Source organism: Ursus maritimus, unplaced genomic scaffold (genome assembly GCF_017311325.1).
Source record: "Ursus maritimus isolate PB19 unplaced genomic scaffold, ASM1731132v1 scaffold_2, whole genome shotgun sequence".
NCBI lineage: Eukaryota > Metazoa > Chordata > Mammalia > Carnivora > Ursidae > Ursus > Ursus maritimus.
Window position 1 is genome coordinate 10,216,996 of NW_024424452.1, and position 5,968 is coordinate 10,222,963.

Here is a 5,968-nt window from a genome sequence, read left to right on the forward strand (position 1 = left end):
ACTATTTATTGTATTGCAAATATAAATATTTTCACAAAATATTAAGTTAAAACATACATTTATAAAAAAACATTTTAATGTTTAGCAGATTAAAAAGGATAAAAATGAAGCATTATTCGGGGTGCCTGGGTGGCTCCGTCCATTAAGCGACTCTTGGTTTTGGCTCAGGTTATGATCTCAGGTTCTTGAGATCAAGCTCTCTGAACATAGGCTCTGAGCTGGGGGTGGAGCCTGCTTAGGATTCTCTCTTTCCTTCTCCCTCTGCCCCTCCACCCCACTCCCGCAAAAGCATTATTCAAAAGTAGTAAACTGAACACAATCTTAAAATGAAGAAAATTAAGGGGCACCTGGGTGGCGCAGTTGTTAAGCATCTGCCTTCGGCTCAGGGCGTGATCCCAGCGTTCTGGGATCGAGCCCCACGTCAGGCTCCTCCGCTAGGAGCCTGCTTCTTCCTCTCCCACTCCCCCTTCTTGTGTTCCCTCTCTCACTGGCTGTCTTTGTCAAATAAATAAATAAAATCTTTTAAAAAAATGAAGAAAATTAAATGATGAAAAGTTAAAATAAAAATACTTTTAAAAAGAGTCATCTTAAAAAATGAAGCATATTGGGGTACCTGGCTGGCTCGGTGGGTGGAGCATGCAACTTTTGATCTCAGGGTTGTAAGTTCCAGCCTCATGTTGGGTGTACAGATTACTTAAAAACAAAATCTTGAGGGGCACGTGGGTGGCTCAGCGGGTAAGCATCTGCCTTCAGCTCAGGTCATGATCCTGGGGTCCTGGGACCAAGTCCCACGTGGAGCTCCCTGCTCAGTGGAGAGCCTGCTTCTCCCTCTCCCTTTGCTGCTCCCCCTGCTTGTGCTCTCTCTCTCTCTGTCAGATAAATAAAATCTTCTTTAAAAAATCTTGAAAGTAAAATAAAGCATATGAAACCAAAGATATAAGAAAACCACAGATCAATATCTCTTATGATTACAGATACCAAAATCCTCAACAAAAGACTAGCAAATCAGACCCAGCAATAAATAAAGAGGATTCTACACCATGACCAAGCGGGATTCATCCCAGGAATACAAGGTTCCTTTAACATCCAAAAATCAATTAACGGAATATACTACATCAATAGAATAAAGGACAAAACCTCAGAAAAAAAAAAAAATAAAACCCCAGAGAAAAAGCATTTGACAAAATTCAATATCCCTTCATGATAAGTCACTCAAGAACCAGCAACAGGCAGTACCTGGCTGGCCCAGTTGGTAAAAGGTTGAGACTCCTAATCTTAGTTAGGGTCACGAGTTTAGCCCCACACTGGGGGTAGAGCCTACTTAAAAACAAACAAACAGGGGCGCCTGGGTGGCACAATGGTTAAGCGTCTGCCTTCGGCCCAGGGCGTGATCCTGGCGTTATGGGATCGAGCCCCACATCAGGCTCCTCCGCTAGGAGCCTGCTTCTTCCTCTCCCACTCCCCCTGCCTGTGTTCCCTCTCTCGCTGGCTGTCTCTCTCTCTGTTGAATAAATAAATAAAATCTTTAAAAAATAAAAAAATAAAAAATAAAAAATAAATAAAAACAAACAAACAATAACAACAACAAAACCATCAACAAAAGAGAACTGTCTTAATCTGGTACAGGGCATTTATGAAAAACCCACAGTTAACCTCACACTCGATGGCCAGAGCTTGGATGTTTTCCTCCTACGATCCGGAACAAAAGATCAGGTATTCTTACCACTTCTGTCCAGAATTATAATCTTTTTCCAGAGCAATGAGGCTAGGAAATGAAATAAAAATGAATCTAGATTGGAAAGGAAGAAGTAAAATGATCTCTGTTTGCAGATGACATGATCTCGTACAGGGAAAAGCCTAAGGAATCCATTTCAAAGCTATTAAAACCACCAAGTGGGATTTGGCAAGATTGCAGTATGCAAGTTCGACCCAGGAAAGTCAATGGTATTTTTATATGTTAACAGTGAGCAAAATGAAAAAGAACTTCCACCTTACAATGGCGTCAAAAACTACTTGGGAAAATTTTTAACAAAAGAAGTACAAAATGTATATGGTTGACCCTTGAACACAGATTGGAACTGTGTGGGTTCACTTACATGTGGATTTTTTTTTTTTTTTTTTGGATACAGTGCAGTACTGTAAATGTATTTTCCTTGTGATTTTCCCAATAACATTTTCTTTTCTCTGGCTTGCCCTAAGAATACAGTCTATAATATGTATATAAAATATGTGTGAATCAACTATGTTATCAGTGAGGCTTCCAGGTGCTTAACCGACTGAGCCACCCAGGCACCCCTAAAATAAAATTAAAAAAAAATTAACTCGGGGCACCTGGGGCACCTGGGTGGCTCAGTCCATTAAGCATCTGCCTTCAGCTCGGGTCATGATCCCAGGGTCCTGGGATCAAGCCCTGTGTGGGGCTCCCTGCTCAGCAAGGAGTCTGCTTCTCCCTCTCCCTGCCGATCCCCCTGCTTGTGCTCTCTTTGTCAAATAAATAAATAAAATCTAGAAAGAAAGAAAGAAAGAAAGAAAGAAAGAAAGAAAGAAAGAAAGAAAGAAAGGAAGAAAGAAAGAAAAAGAAAGAAAGAGAGGAAGAAAGAAAGAAAGGGAAAGACAGGAATGGGGAGGGAGGGAGGAAGGAAGAAGGAAGGAAGGAAGGAAGAGGGAGAGAGGGAAGGAAGGAAAGAAGAAAATGTTTTAAAATTGTGTTGATGGTTGTACCGCTCTGTGATACTACAAACCACTGAATCATATACTTTAATGGGTGAATTGTATAGTATATGAATTATATCTCAATAAAACTGTCAAAAATAATCCTAATAGAGCACATGAGTGGTGCCATTATCGAATCACAGGGTCTTTGGGTGCACGGAGCTCCAGCAGCTGCAGAAGCTCTTTGCAAGGCTACCCAAGTTGAGGGACGGGAGGAAATGGGATGATGAGGAAAGGCTCTTAATCTAATTTTCATCGGATTCCTGTCTCCGTAGAAGCAACCAGTATTTACTGAGCATCCTCTATGAGGCAGGCCCTGCTGCAGGTGCTAAGACTTCATCAGCAAGCAAAAACAAAACAAAACAAAAACCAAACTCCCTGCTCTCGGGGTGTTTGAGACAAACCTTAAATATGAAAACAGTGGATGGTATCTCAGGTGAGATAAGAGCTAGCAGGAACTCGGGGCTGCTGCTATTTCAAGGAGAGCGGTTAGGGAGGGCTCCTCTGAGTAGAGGCGAAGGTAGGTGCCATGTGGGTATTAGGGGGACAGCTGGTGCAAAGGCTCGAAGGTTGGGGCATTAGGCGTATGGAGCAAAGAACCCAGCATGGCTGGGCTGAGAGCTAAAGGAGAGCCAGGGAGGGGCTGGGAGGGGAGCAGACCACAGGAGGAGCCTGGCTCCTACTCAGGACCGGAGGGTGGGAACAGAGACAATGGCACACCCCAGTCTCTGTTTTCCAAGAAACACAGTGATTGCTCTGTGGCAAACAGACCAGACCGAGGAGACAGACTTGAAGCATGCTTCTTAACCAAACATTCCCATCACTTGTCTGATACATTTGAGATCTTTTTAAACAGTTTTCTTCCCGTTATTTTGCCAAGTCCACACACTTTTAGTGCTAGTGGGCTATAGTTTTGGTGACAAAGAGAGCATCGTCAGTACTTTGTTTTGTTCTTTATGTTCATCGTGTGTAGATGGAGAGCTCCACGAGTCAATGTCCATTTTTCTCATACTGATTCACTTGTTTGGAGAGTCTCTGACCCAGAGTAACACGCTTGTGATGGAAGCCTTGCGGTGGCTCAACACAAATTGACTATTTATATCACTGATCTTAATCTCGACATAAAAATGATGCATACTCGGGTTATTTTAGATAAGGTAACAATATCACACCAACAAAACAATGTTTCAGAACTTAAAAATAGCCGAATGCTAAAAACTGAGATCACAATGACTATTATTCCTATTTTATAGACAAAGAACTGACAGTTGACACAATTTGCCTGAGGTCACACGCTAGTAGTTAGCAGCTTGGCCAGGATTAAACACAAGCAGTTTCAAATGCAACACACAGACCTCACCAGAGAAAGTGGCATCTGGGTTGGGTCTTGGGGGGGGGCACCCCCAGGACACCTGGGAACTGGTAAAGACTGGGATATGCACTCTGCAGAAGGAGTTAGGGAGCAAATTAGGACCAAAGCTCATGAGGACAACCTCAGAGGCATTCGCCATGTGGGTGGAACTTTCTAGGGCTGGTTTCCATCCCCTGGATCCTGAGTGGGAGGCAGGCTGTATGCTAGAGACCCGAAAAGAAGAGAAAGGTTTCAGCTGGTAGTAGTGTGGCCCGAGACTGGCCCTGGGTGCTGGCTGGATACAGAAAGGAGGATTAAGCCTGAAGTAAGGGGATGGCCCCTGGATGGTCCCAGTACTGGGACAGCCCCAACCATCAGCCTTTCTAGAAGTCCTCCCTCTTTTTATTTCACGAATGATAAATTACCCCCTTCTCCCTCAGGTAGGGCCCTGTGGGAAATGATACAAAACTCCCAATATGAGTTCCTGTCCCCCAGGATCTCACACTGGGAGACTTTATAATAAAAAATGTATGGCCATTCAAGAGTAAATATTAAGGTCTCGATAAAACTGGAAGAAAATAAATAACAATCAGGTTTCCATTTAGTCAAGTGCATTTAAATACATTTTAAGAGTAATGGAGTTATGGGGGCAGAGAGGTGGAGGGAGGGTCCAAGTTCAAACTCTGCAAGGAGAAAAGAAACCAAATAGCCATCAGGATGCCAGGCACATAGGTGATGTGTGTTCAGTACAAATTATTGTGCCCCAGGAATTTTCCCAGCATTTCCTCATCTAAGCTTTACAACGCTTAGGAAGTAGGAGATATTCTCCCCTTTTACAGATGATAAAATTGAGACACTTAGGAGGTTAAGTAACTTGCTCAAAGTTACACAGCTAGTAAGAGCTGGAGCCTAAGTAACTCAGGGTCTATCGCATAGTAAAGTGGTTTTATCACTTGGAGATAAAAAGAGATGAAAGCAAAAAATGACTTAATAGCTGCTGTCAAGGACAGCTCCGGGATAAAGTAGCAAAAGGTGCCTAAATATAAAAGTACTGAACATACGGTGCAAAAATTCTGAGGTTCTTTTGAATTGTGTCTAGACACAATCTCAATCACAAACCTGAGAAGCCACCAGTGTAATTAATTCCCATTGCATATCCACGCTTTGCTATAGCTAGATGAAATTCAAGTCGGTGTTGAATTCTTTCCCAGCGCGATGACCTCTGCAAAAGCGAGATGCGCCGACTCTTGCTAGTTCAGCAACCTACACTCTGATCTCAACACTGCCACCCACCAACACCGAAGCCGCGAGTAGACAGACCCCAGAAGGCGGGATTCCTAGCTGCACGGCCATCGCCTCGCACGCTCGGATCCTCACCCCTTCGGGGCCTTTCGTCCCTGTGCATTCTCAGCAAGTGCCCAGCTCGGGGGTGTCCTGGAGGAGGTGGCCCTTACTTTGGTGTAGGCGAGCGACCCTTTGCCCAGGAAGAGCATGTCGGAGTGGGGCCAAGCGGAGCAGGCCTCCGGGGGCCCTGCCAGGTCTGGAGTACAAAATGCTAAGCGACAGCAGGCAGCGCAGCGGGCCGGGCGCAGGGTCCCGGGCCAGCCCCCAGAGGGGCCGTCAGAGCGTGCTGAGCCAGCCACCCGAGCTTCCCGACAGAGGGTACAGCCCGCGCGCACGGGCGGGGCGGGGCGGGGGCTGCCGCCGGCCGCGGGTAAAGCCCCGGGGCCAGCACACAATGGGCGGGGGCGCGAGGCCAGGCGCCCGGCCAACGCGCCGCCGCACCACGTGGGCCGCAGAGCGCGCAGGGCCAGCAGCGGCCCGTCGGCCCAGGCCGGGCGCGGCGCGGCGTACGTGCGCGCGCGCGCGCGTGCGTGCGTGCGATTTGCGATCAGGCGGCGCGGC